Source organism: Cavia porcellus, unplaced genomic scaffold (assembly GCF_034190915.1).
Source record: "Cavia porcellus strain 051 isolate PalLab524CR breed Dunkin Hartley unplaced genomic scaffold, mCavPor4.1 scaffold_4, whole genome shotgun sequence".
NCBI lineage: Eukaryota > Metazoa > Chordata > Mammalia > Rodentia > Caviidae > Cavia > Cavia porcellus.
Window position 1 is genome coordinate 115067351 of NW_026947487.1, and position 13586 is coordinate 115080936.

Sequence of the window (13586 nt, forward strand, 5' to 3'; positions counted from 1 at the left end):
CAACAGTGGTAAATAAGAAAGACAACAAATAATCCAATTTGTGGGGAAAAAAGGGGACAAAAAATCTGAACTGATACTTTACCCAAGACACAGGAATAGCTAACTAAGCAATGACAATCCACCCAGCACCATTAGGAAATGCAAATTAAAATTACAATGAGATTTCATGACGCCAACCAGAATAGTGGCACTGAAGCTCTTCCACGGTGGGGTGACATTCGGGTGCACCTACTATGTAAGCTGAAAATGCATCAATACACCCGGTCCTCCGAACGTCAGGTCCCAGCCTACCTACCTTACGTGTGCTAGAAAAATCTCCACTAGCCTACGGCTGAGCAGGATCATCTGACGCCAAGCCTACTCACCAAGAGGGGCTGACTATCACTTGTAATTTATCAAACACTACACGTGAGCGAAAGGATGGCTGCATGGGCACTCACCATCAACGCACACAGCTGAAAACACGCTTGGCCTGAGGAATGCTGAAGCGCTGGACTTAAAATTTACTGCTGCGTGACGTGGATGCGACAGTTCCTCTGTCAATCTGCCTCCCTTCTGCAGAGACCCCGAAGAGCTGGTGGAAGGCGTGGGGAGCCCCGACGTGAGCTGACGACCCAGCAGGCACAGTGCTTCTTACGGTGTGATGGAGCTCGGAACACGCGGCTTGCTTTCTCTTTTCATTATATATTTCTCTGTAACAAACGAGGGCATCCTGTATCTGCCTGTCGGCTCTGGAAAATCTCTCGTAATTGCCGTCCATTTCTTCTAACATCCTCATGCCCCTGCTGATAGCAGCAAATGCCTCTGCCAGCTTCTCTGCTGTGAACTTTTGCAGGGGCTTGGGTACCAGCTCTTCCTCCACTCCAACTTTTTTACTTCTTTCTCCCTGCAATTCAATCAGCTCCTGACCTGAAATCTCCTCGGTCTTGACGCTGGCAATCCCAGGAACACCCTCTTCATTGATGTCCAATTCTAGCTGTTTCCCAAACACCAGTATCTTATTACTTGCTACTTCATCAACGGCATGATCTGTGTTAAAGCCTTTGAATGGGTTCCCGTATGTCTTCAAAACTTTCTTCCAAATGCAGCTCATGCACTACTCTGGGACCTCTCCCCATGCTGCAGCAATGTTCTGGACAGCATTCAGAATGTTAAAGCCTTTCCAAAACTCTAACAGCCTCTGGCCAGATTCACTGGCTTCCACAGCCTGCACAAATGTCTGCCGTAAATATTGTGCTTTAAACGCAGCTATGGCACCCTGGTCCATTGGCTGAGTGTGGCTGTGTTCAGTGGTAAACACGCCACTCTTACATCAGGATGCATGGTGCCGATTTGCTGTGGATATCCCGGAGCATCATCTAAGATCGGAAGAATTTTAAATGTGATGCTGTTTTGCCTGCAATATTCTTTTGCCTGTGGAATGAAACAGTTCAAAAACCAGTCTTCAAACAACACGATGTCATCCAGGCTTTCTTGTTACGGCGATAATGAACAGGAAGTGTATGTTTGCTCACGTTCTTAAAGGCCCTGGGGTTCTCCGAGTGGTAGATCAGAAAAGGCTTTAATTTGAATCCTACAACATTTCCACCTAAAAGCAGAGTTACGTGGTCTCTGGACCCTGGTATTGTCTTGGACTCCTGATCAATGTACATGCACTCTGGCATTCGCTTCCAGAACAAGTTTGTTTCGTCAACGTTAAATATTTGTTCTGGTAAATATTTCTGTTCTACAATTATCCTGTGCAGCTCTTTTTAAAAAGCTTCAGCACATTCGACATCAGCACCTGCTGCCTCACCAGTGACCTTAACAGTACGAAAATTATGGCGCTTTTTGAAGCGCTGGAACCATCCATGACTTGCTGTGAACATCTGTGTATACGTCAGATCAGCATGCTCTTTGAGCATGTTGAAAAGACTTCTTGCCTTCACCTGGATCGTCAGCAGGCTAAGTGGGATGCGGTTCTGTATCTGCTCCTCTGTCCACTCAACCAGTAACTTTTCCATGTCATCAATTGGCCCGGCTCTTTTCTTCGTGATGATGGTGGACTTAATTGATGCTGACGATTTCACTGCATCGCTGATCCACTCGTTATCCTTTAAGATGGTTGAGATGGTGGACTAGGAAAGGCCTGACTCACGGGAGATGATCATCATGGGTTTGCCACCTTCGTGCTGGGCAATTATTCTGAGTTTCATCTCAAGAATAATTGCCTTCCTCCTCTTCTTTGCATCACAGGCAGGAGACACAGATCGGCACTTTGCAGACATCATTGAATACAAAAACACAAAACACGATATCCAGAATGCATGGGTAGCAGTACACTGTAAGGTTTACCCTTGTGATCACAAGGCTGCCTGGCAGCTCCAGCTGGCTGCCCCTGCCCAGCATCAAGAGTGAATACTGCACCAGATGGCCCAGCCAGGAAAAGACCAAAATTTCGACGAAAGGTTTTTACTGAATGTGCACTGCTTTCACACTTTCATAGCACTGTAAAGTTGAAAAATCCTAAGTCGAGCCACCGTTATGTCAGGGACTGTCTGGAATCAAAATGTCAGACAATACCAAGCATTGGTTAGGATGTGTAGAAAAATGGACTTCGTGCATCGCTACTGAGGATATAAAATAGTACAGACACTTTGGAAAACAACTGAGCAGTTTCTTAAGAAGTAAAACACAAACACCATACAACTCAGCAACTGCATTCCTAGGAACCCACCAAAAGACGTGAATGTTCACAGCAGCATTTTGTAATAGCTCTTTGTAACAGCCAGTACTGGAAACCATCTAAATAAATGTCTATTAACGGGGTAGGTTTGTAAACAAAGTGTGGTTTCTCTATGTAATGGAACACTACTTAGCAACTAAAAGGCACGAACTGCCGATGTGCGCTCTAACACTGAGGAGTCTCGACAGCCCCACGCCAAATGAAAGCAGCCAGACACAAAACACTACTGACTGGTGCATGACTCCATCTATGCACAATAAATGTATTTTTACCTTTGAAAAAAGGCAAATTTATAAAAACAAAAATCAAATCATCGGTTGCCTGAAGTGAGGGCACAGAAGAACCTCTTTGGGTGACAAAAATGTTCTACAGCTGAGTTGGAGTAAGGCTACCTGATTCCACAAATTTACTAAAATCACTGAATTCGCTTACAATGGGTAAATTTCATGATATATAAATTATGACTCAATAAAGCTATTTTTTAGGAAAAGTTCTGAGAAATTCAAACTGCCTATCCTACTCTCAACAGATCCCAAAGAGTTAGCACACAGCCACTGTTCGAGGCTGCAATTTCTATCAGAGCACTGTTTCACTCGGTAACTACTAAACACACACCACAGCTAAAGTCACACAGCAAGACGTTGCTCCCACCTAAGTCCTCATCTGAAAATAAAAAATAAAAATGAAAGAGAATGAAATAGAAAATCAAAATGCAGCCAACTAACAGGCTTTGCAGACCTGTTCTGTCCGCCTGACACGGACTATAGTCCCGTTAATGACGGAAATGTGTTGCTTCAAAGAATGAAACGTCATACAGCTTGGCAAGGTCGGTCACATAAAACCATCCCAAGGGCCAGGGGTTTAGCTCCTGAGTTAGCTCCGAGGTCCTGAGTTTGATCCCCAGTACCAAAAAACCCCAAAACCACATAAAGCTACCCCAACATTATTGCCTGCACTATGCATACAGCAGGCACATACCAGTCACCTGGTTTCCGCCTCACTTACTTTTTCTGCACACAGGTTTAGCCATCTAGAAAATGTCATCAGCGTTTTATTTTCTAAATGTGTTTGACAAGACCTTTTTGGATATTTCTACCAACCAACCTTCAAATTTGTGACTTTATAGTTCAGCAAGCAAGCTTAGGGATGAACTGAAACAACTCTTTAATCGGGAAAGCAAATACAGCCGGGTCGGCAGCTCTCTGTGGTCCGACTCATTTCCTGCCTTCACAGCCGTGGAGAGCAGTGCACGTGCAGAACCTGCACACTGAATCCAGCCTGTCCTAAGCTGGCAACACATGATACAATATTGACACTCTTTTCCGTGCAGTTACGTGATCATAAGGGAAAACGACCCAAACTCCACAGCAGTGATGAGAACCTTCAGAGACAGCACCTGAACTGCAGCCCAAGACCCACTACTTACCGCAAAGGGCCAGCACTGCAACTACCCCTCAATACTGAGGCTTTGGGACAGAAAGAAAACCGCTGCTCCTGGCGCTCGGCTGCTGGCAGCTGGGCTCCCGAGCCCGCAGCAGCACACACACCACAGGCGGCCCACGCCACCCCTGCACTAGTGTGTTACACAGCCACTGCTTTGGGGCTACGTGTGTTCACGCTCCATCATCTACAAACACCCGTCCGTGTTGGCAGAGACATTCAGCACTTCATTATAAAACAGGCTGTGCCCGATAATTTTACCAACCGAGGGTGTAGGTGTTCCAAGCACATTTAAGGTAGGCCAAGCTTCAGTGTTAAGGAGGTCGGTGTGTTACGATTCCCTGCTGTTTTATTTTTCTGCAGTGCTGAGGATGAAGCCCAGCACCTCAGGCTTGCTAGACAAACGCTCTCCTCTGAGCCACCTCTGCGATCCTTCAGTGACGCCAGTATTTTCTCTCAACTTAAGAATGAATTTCTAGATATAATTCCACCAGAATTCAAGAGGCACCCATACTTGAGAAGGCACTTGGCTGCTACGGTAATACATACACGCATAAATATGTAGCATCCGTTATTTTACTCCCTTGAGAACAAAAGCTTACTTCAGATCTATTATATACAGAGAGAGAGAGCTTTAGATCCAGCTAGGGTACCAAGTCTTCTGTTCTACTTTTTAAATTTTAATTGGCAAATTATTTCTTGTCCTAGATGACTATTTCAACAATGGTTTAATGGTTTAACTTAGTTTCCATTTTTCTTTTAAGGCAGGTCTTACTATGTAGCCCAGGCTGGCCTTGAACTCACTATGTAGGCCTGGCTGGCCTCCAACTTGCTGCGATCCTCCTGCCGCAGCCTCCCTAGTGCTGGGATTACAGACCTGCACCACCACGCCCGGCTCGCCTACTCTTCCTGATAACAAGACTGATCACCCTAATCTAACCGACTCCTCACTTTATCCGACATTTTCCTTTCTTTCACCACATCTGTTAGTTACATACTGTCTCCTCCCCTTTCACCCTTCGCTTGTGTGACACCACCGCGTGTCACCTGCTTTTGCCTGATGTTGGCAAACAATCAGCGATGCTGCAATCCCCTGGGTGTAAGACACAAAGTACACATAACTGTGACACAGTGGCACTGTGCTCTCAGGACATATTTAACTCCTGGGAACTTCCAGGAGTACTTTTCCTTCTCTAAGGACACTACTATAAGTCAATGTATTTTTTGATAACTAAAGGAAATCAAAATATATATTCTACCTTCTTTTAAAAGTTTCCTCAAACTGCGGCCCTTCCAGGGGGAGAGCCAGCAGCGGCTCCTGAGATCTTCGTGAACCATGTTGGAACTTAGGGCACTGGGAAACCAAGCAAGCAGCCTGCCTCCCTGCTAAGCAATAGTGAGCCTACTGGTGCGCGGCCTAGAGTCAAACATCCCACTTCCCCTACCCCCGCTTCTCCTGTCCCCCCATTAGCAAATGGGAACCAGAAATCTGAGCATCTCCTGGGAGGTTGACCATAGCAAATAAGGGGGATTTCCTTCTACCATCTCTTTGAAGGCAAATATTTTTATTACTGTTTTGCTCTATTCTGATTAATGGTACTGCTCTATTCAATATTCTGTTTTGATAAGTTCCATAATGTTCTGTATTTCATTTAATTTTGATATATGTGATTGAAAGAACAACTATTATAAAGATAATGAAATATACTGTAGTACCTACTACTGTAATCCTGGTAACCTGCTGTGAAATTCTGTGCCAATTTCACTACACAGTCTCAGTTGGCTTTGTTCTGTCTTGTTCTGTTGATTTTACTAGTTTCAAAATTTAAAAAAAAAGTTTCCTCAAATAATAATATGCAATATAACAATATTGTTAAATTCCTATCTTGGTTTGAAATCCTGTATCATTACTGTTTTTTGTTGTCATTTTGCTTTTGTTGTTTTTTGATTGCTTATTTGCTTCGTGATTTTTCTGGGTTTTTCTCTTTAAGAAAAAAAGAAAAAGCTGGGCAGGATGGCACACACCTGTAATCCTAGCACTCAGGTGGCTGAGGCAGGAGGATTGTTCCAGGTTCAAGACCAACCTGAGCTACAAAATGAGCTCACGGCCAACCTGAACTGAATAATTAAACCCACCTCAAAAAGACAAAAATAAATAAATAAAATTAAATTAATTAAAATTAAAAATGAAAGTTTCTTCAAAACCCTGAGAAGGTAGTGATAGTTGAGAAATAATTGAATGCTTACTATGCACCAGACAAGTCTTGTAACTGAATAACCACATAGTGGACAGCCTTCTAACTCAGCTGAATTCTAAGAACTGCCTTTTTATCATCAAAAGATGCATTACCCATACTTTCATGGAAAACTAGGCCCCATGTCAGACAGTGTGTGGCAGCGTTAAGACCTAACACACACACACACACACACACACACACAAAGACCTACCACACTCTCTCACCCTAATGGACTTTTTCCATGTTCCAAATAGGAAGCCTTCACACAGTATGTAAATGATATAAACAGAGAGAAAAAAACATTCCCCCAAAAAACTCTGGTTGGTAACAAGTATATCATGTACTAATTTTAGGCTTAGAATCCAAAGAAGTCAGCGTAGTATTATCCTGTATTATTAGAAGTAGAGGCTCTAACTAGATTTTTAAAAAAGAACTGTATTTGTCATTGTCAACTCATGCCAAGCACCAAGCTACAATCTGAACACTGCTGTAGGCTGAGGATTCAGGATGGAAATCGGTCTGATGCTAGATTTAAACAAGAACCCAGTGATGCAACTGGGAATATTTACCAACTTGGAGAAGTCCACAAATGAGGAGGCAAAAATGAAGCAGCCCAGTTAGAACAATCAAATCGAAAGGAGACAGGGGTTTGAGGGAAAAAAGGTATGGACTTGACTGCTTATCTGAGTCCCAAGTTTCCCCTTCTGTAAAACAGCGTTAGTTGTTAAACTGTATCTCAGGGGTTTTCAAACAACATACAGGAGCATATCTGAAGCAGTGCAGTGTGACCTGTAAAGATACAGTGTGACGGGTAAGGTACCAGTCACACAACAGGATGACTGAAGGATGGCACTGTGATCTGTCTGAGGACAAGCCTGCAAGCCAGATGCTCAGGTCACAGAGCTGTCCCACAATCAATCAGGTGAGGGGGAAGCTCTCAGCATCCCATCTGCTGACCCATGCTCAAGAGGTGTCACATCCCACGCTGATTAAGAGTGTTAAGGGCTGGGGATTTAGCTCAGCGGCATAAGTGCCTGCCTTGCAAGCAGGCGGTAAAAAGTTAAAAAAAAAAAAAATGTTAAGTCCTTTGACAATAACAACACACAGTGTAATAACCATTGTTATTCTCTATTTGATTACGAAATTTTTACTTTCCTATAAAAAAGAAAAAAGGATATTAATAGTGTATCTTGCGCACCTGAAACTTCTTCTCAAAAATTTTGAGTTTACTACTTGTTTTAAGTGACTTTCAAAACTAAAATGCACCCTTGAAGGTCAAACATCTGCTACTACGAAGAGTACAGAAAGCAGTCTGGGGTGGCAGCACACACCTATAACCCCAGCACTAGGGAATGCTGAGGCAGGAGGATCACAAATCCAAGCTCGTGCGGGCTACACAGAAATCAACTCCAGCCTAAACTACACAGCAAGACACTATCAAGAGGAAAAGAAAAGAAGAAAAAGAAAAAAAGAAAGACTCCAGATGGGAGTGTAGCTTGGGGGCAGAGCATGTACAAGGCCCTGGATTCAACCCCTAGCATTAAAAACAAAGAAAAAGAAAAGACAAACACATCCAGAAAGAAAAGAAAAATAACACAGAAATTATTGCAAAGGGGTAGTGCACTAGTTATGAACATTAGCAGTATGGCAGAAACCAAAGCAAAATGGACATTCCTTAGTGACAGGAATTGAGGCCTGTTTCACTGATAAATTCCATCCAAACAAACATAAAACTTCAGTCCCACCAGTAGCCAGCTTCAGAAAGCTTATTCTAACACTGTAACTCAAAGCACCTTTACAAACTGAAGGACAGTACAGAGAAACACAAAGCTTCAGTCCCACCCTTCCCCCGGTATTTACAAATCATCAGAGCAACCCTCTCGCGGTGACACCTCCCACTGCACATCGGCCCGCGCACCTCCAGAAGCCCGCACCCGGGACACCAAAACCTTCCAGTGAAACCTGAAAGTCTGACGCTTTGCTGTCTGGCTGACATATGCTCCTGACAAAGCAGTTTGAACTTTTCCTTGGATTAGGCGGAGAGGGTGGAAGCCGCAGAGCACCAGCAATAAAGATATAAAAAAATAGTTTTATTTCATTCATTCCATCTCAGTCTAATGCAAGTCAGGTAAAGTTTTTGAGCACAGTATTCGATGATAGCACATTTCAACCACCAGGTGGCACAGTGAAAAGGGATAAGCTTTCCAGTAACACTTCAGCAAATCTATTATTACTGCAGAGAACCCTGCATTTTAATGTCACTTGCTTTTTCTTTAGAAAGATGCCTGTAATCCCAGCCAGAGAGGCTGAAGCAGAAAAGTGCGGTAAATTTGAAGCCAGCCTGGACTACAAAATGAGGTCAAGCACAGCCTAAACTGCGTAGCAAGACCTTGTCTCAAAAATAAATAAATAAATAAATGAAATAAATGAAATAAATGAAATAAGCAAAATACAAGCCAAGCCCAGAAAAGTCTTGTTCAGAGTCTAAAGAATCTGCTCTCCAGAAAAAAATGTAAGCTAACAATGTTTCTTGAAATGTACCTTAAAAAAGTAAAATATACCTTCTAAAAGCCCACATTTAAGAGTGCCCTGGATTAAGTTACTGTTTCCCAACTTTTTCAACCTATGAACCAACCACACTGCAGCAGAGGCAGCAGACAGAGCAGGGTGCAGCCCACTCTGCCTATTTCTACTCATGACACCAAGTGACAAATGTAAACTGTCACACTCCTAGGGCGGAGGTCAAACCAGGTTGGTACAGAGAGCAACAGGTTCTCAGAAAGCAAGAGGGCTGGGGAAAGAGGACTTAACTACCATGACTTCCACAAAATAGCCCCTCAAAGAATGGGGCCTCCTGGGTGGCTTTCCCTGTACCATCATTTACCAGTACCTACTGAGTGCTGAGCACTCTGCCAAGTCATATGAATTTCAGAGAAAAAACACACAGGTTAGAAAAAGTATCTTAGGCAGGAAATTCAAATCGCTTCCGGGAGAACATGGCAGACAGATAGCAGCAGCTACGGAGGCTCTCTGAAAGACCCAGCTTAGAATTCAGGAATGGTGCGGAGTAAGGAATCATAAGCAAGAGGAGATAGGCCCTGCTGACCCAAGAACGAACTGGGCTGAGAGAAACCAACTGGGAATGCAATCCTGGTGCTATAACAGGAACAGAAAAGCCTCAGCGTGGAAGCTAGAGCCTGCACCATTGGAAGCCGTGATTTGGGTTTCCCGCCAGCACTGCTGCATCTACATCAGCTCGGCAGGGAGAGAGACGCGCGAAAGCTCTGAGAATGGGAATTGGTGAAGGGAGTTGAAAGCAGGACGGGCGGGGAGCTGTGCATTGACCTGCAGTGAGTGAGAGAAACTGGGACTCTTCCACAGTCTAGGAGACTCCAACAGAGGAAATTCTGGGTCCAGGCAGACTTGCGAGAACAAGGCGCTGCAGTGACTTCAGCCACGTATCCCCCTCTCAAGCGGGATTGGTGAGCAGTGCCTAGCCCAAGTGACACTGCTGGCTGAGACCCAATAGTCTGGCACAGCCCAGGTCCCAGCTCCTGAAGGTGACATGGAGGGGTGGGCCCCGCATAGGCTGTCTGGTCTGTAACTCCCTGGTGCGCTGCAGTGGGCGGGAACACCTAGCCAGCACAATTCAATCAGACTGTGGCTGACAGGGAAGGAAGCTGGGCCTCCTATATACGCTTGCATATATAAGGAACAAAGAATATGAGAAGAGGCAGCAACAAGAAAGGGTCCTCGGCCCCCAATCCTGAGAAAGAGACAACAGCAGACACAGCACCAATAGACATAAAGCGCTATCTCCAGAGCCTCATAGACAAGTTCAAGAATGAAGTTATTAATGACCTGAAGCTAGACATAAGCAGAATAGTTAGAGAAATGCTAAGCACCACCCAAGAAAAAACAGATGGTGGAATGGAAGAACAGAAAAAGAGGGGAGAATTGTTTAATGGAAAAAATAGAGAAAGCATAGAATACGTGAAGCAGGTTCAAAGAGATTACCAGGAAACTAAAAAGTCTATCGAAAACTGGCATAACAGCTTGAAAGAAACTAAGGACAGATTATCTGAACTGGAGGGCAGATTTGTAATATGGGAGCATGAAATGAAAAACTTCTTAAAAATAACAAAGAAACAAACAGCAATAATACAAAGACTAGAAGATGATAAGAGGGTCTATAACTTAAGAATTAAGAACATAAAAGAAGAGGTAGGGACACAAACAAATGAACTACAAAAGCTACTCACAGAAATAATCCAGGAGAATTTTCCTAATTTAGGAAAAGGTAAAGTTACTCAGATGTATGAAGCATTCAGGACCCCAGCCACCTACAACGCAAACAGAGCTACACCCAGGCATATAATAATCAAAATACCAGAAATCCAATATAAGAACAGAATATTAAAAGCCATCAGAGACAAGAAACAGATCACTTACAAGGGAACACCCATCAGAATTACAGAAGACTTCTCTTTGACAAACCATCAAATCACGAAGAGCGTGGGAGGAAATAATTCAAGCTTTGAAAGATAATAATTTCCAGCCAAGATTGATATATCCTGCACAACTAACCCTGGAAATTGATGGAAAAACAAGGTGCTTCCAGGATAAAGAGGAACTAGGGGAATATGCAACCACCAGTACAACTCTACAGAGAATACTGCAGGATATTCTAAAAAAGAAAAATACGAAGAATCCAGAAATAGCGGCAGAGAGGCCACAATGAATGCAGCAGAGAACAAAATGAAGAAGACAAACTGACAACTAATGACAGAAAAAGAGCTCAACAGAAATGAGGCAGAGAAGATCAGATGATAGGAACAGCTATTTTGGAGAAAATGACATCTTAAAAGGTAATACTGATTTAGTATCATCTTGTTTTGAAGTCTCATCAAGCTGTTGTTCTTCTGTCTCCATTGGTCTAAACAGGTTGTATCTTATTGGATTTTATTATATATGATAGTATAAGCAAAACCTTTTATAGACAAGGAGATTATACAGAAACCATTGTTCATTTTCTGTTAGTTGATTCTAAATACCCTGTAATACTGTCATTCTCTTAAATGGTTTTACATTGTTTTGATATATTTGATGCTACAGTATACGAAGTTATACTCAAAGATTTCAAGGAAAGAGACAATATGGTAACTACTTTTATGTCGGGATTATCTTGTGGTGAAACACTATTTTGCTTAAATGGTTATGTTTTGATCTGCGCTGTTTTGCTGTTATGCCCTCTTTTATCTCAGTCTCCACTTTATTATTTACTTTTTTATTTTTATCCTTTTAAGGGAGAAATTAATAAAAAAATAGCAGGATATATTATAGTAACCCACTTTGACTTTCCATTATCTTATTTAAAGCCCTGTATGGCTCTCACCATCTTGTTTTGACTGATGTTCCTCTATTCTGTTTTGCTTGATAGTACCAGGTTCGAAAGTTTAGGCAACAGCTGTGAAGATAGTGGGATTCATTATGACACCTATTCTGGTTGACTATTAACTACTTTGAAGACCTATAATGTCTCCAATGTTTTGGTTTTGTTCTTTACTGTTTTGTTCAATTTTATTATAACTGATGATACAGGCAATTCTATTAGAGATAGCAGGAGGCATCATGGTAACCATTGTTGATCACCTAGTATTATGCTTTTACATTATCTATTATGTCCACCCTTTTGATTTGACTGACTCTGTTCTGTTATGTCACATTTGGTTCTACTCTCTTCCAAAAAAGTAATAAGAACTGTGGGAGCAACAAAACCCAAAATGTGTAATTGTCATTGTACAAAAGAGAGGAAAAGTGCTCTAAACGATATAATTGCATGTATATTTAAGTGTATAAGATAGATAATGATATTACTGAGTTTTGTTGGATCATTGAACAGAACTGTTTGCAGTCTCACTGTTGGAATGTCCACTTTATAAGCTTTAATTTTGTAACTTGAACAATTATTCCTAAGATGACAAAATGTAATCCATTAACTAGTGAATTCCTACTGTTTATTTTTTTCTGTAAATCTGTATAACTTGTACCCTTTCTCTGCTTTTTTCTTTTTCTCCTTAAATAAAATTTAAAAAAAAAAGAAAAAGAAAAAGTATCTTAGTGAATGCATGTAGTAAAAGCCCAAGGAGTGTTTGCTGAATGCTGAAATTATGTTTGAGAATTAGTTCACAACTCATTATGGTTTAAAAAAGGGTGGAAAGAGGCTCATTTTAAGTTAACTAACCAAGTGCCCTGGCCTGTAGATATGAGAGACACAAAAGGATCACAACAGAACTTTGATAGTGTCATGGTGTATACATTGATCTGCTGAAGATCCCACATAAAACACCGGTTAGGAAGACACAGCACGGGAATCTTTAAAGCCAACAAAAGGTCTCGGAAGGTCTCTGCCGCTTAACAAGCAGCTGGACAGGAATCTCTACGATGACAACGTCTTTGCAGCTACGATCGCTCTAACAGGCCCCATTTCCTACACGCCAATTCCTGGGTAAGTGACAGTAATAATACAGTTCACTGCGGGGTCCTCGTGCCAAATATGCGAAGGCGTCACTTCTCAAGCACGACACGGCAGACGAGGCGGCCCAGGCTGGGGTGAAGAGGAGCTGGGTCAAGGTCACGGGCTGGCGAGGGACAACAGGGGCGCCGGCTCGCGTCCAAGGGCGGAGACCCCGGGGCGCACCTCCGCCACCCTAGCCAAGTGCCCAGCGGGCTCGGGCAAGGGCTCATCACCACCCACATGGACGGGTTCCCCGGGCCCGGCCTCCGAGGACAGGCAGGACCCGGCTCCGCGAGAGACGCGGGGTCCCCAGCCCCCTCGCGCCCGCAGCGAGGCCCAGGAAGAAGCTACTTCTCAGAGACGCCGGGACACCCCTACTCACCGAAGCTCGCCCACACCGGAGAGGCTGAAATCGGGGTCAGTTAGGAAAATTACGACCCACAGGTCTGCAAAGCATGAACTACTCGTCGCCCCGCCCCGCGGGAGGCCAAAGCCGGGGCAGTCCTTACCACCACGTTACTCGGCCCGCCCCGCCGCCGTCAATACCCTCACCGCCCGGGAGGCGCATGCGCCACCGCCCTCGACCGGCCCATTTTCCTGCTCTGCGGGGGAAGCAGAACGATCCAACGAGGATCGGCAACGCTAAAAGATCAGAGAGAACCCAAAG

At 43.5% G+C, this 13586-nt stretch overlaps 1 protein-coding gene across 1 annotated transcript in view; it reads right to left on the reverse strand.

The window, feature by feature from the left end:
- The window catches only part of Cmc2 (C-X9-C motif containing 2), a 39107-nt gene extending 25631 nt beyond the window's left edge, over nucleotides 1-13476 (reverse strand). Inside the window, exon 1 of the mRNA XM_003462849.5 lies at nucleotides 13302-13476. The gene's annotated coding sequence lies outside the window, so the exon portion shown is untranslated. The remainder of the gene's footprint in view (nucleotides 1-13301) is intronic.
- Nucleotides 13477-13586: the final 110 nt, after the last annotated feature.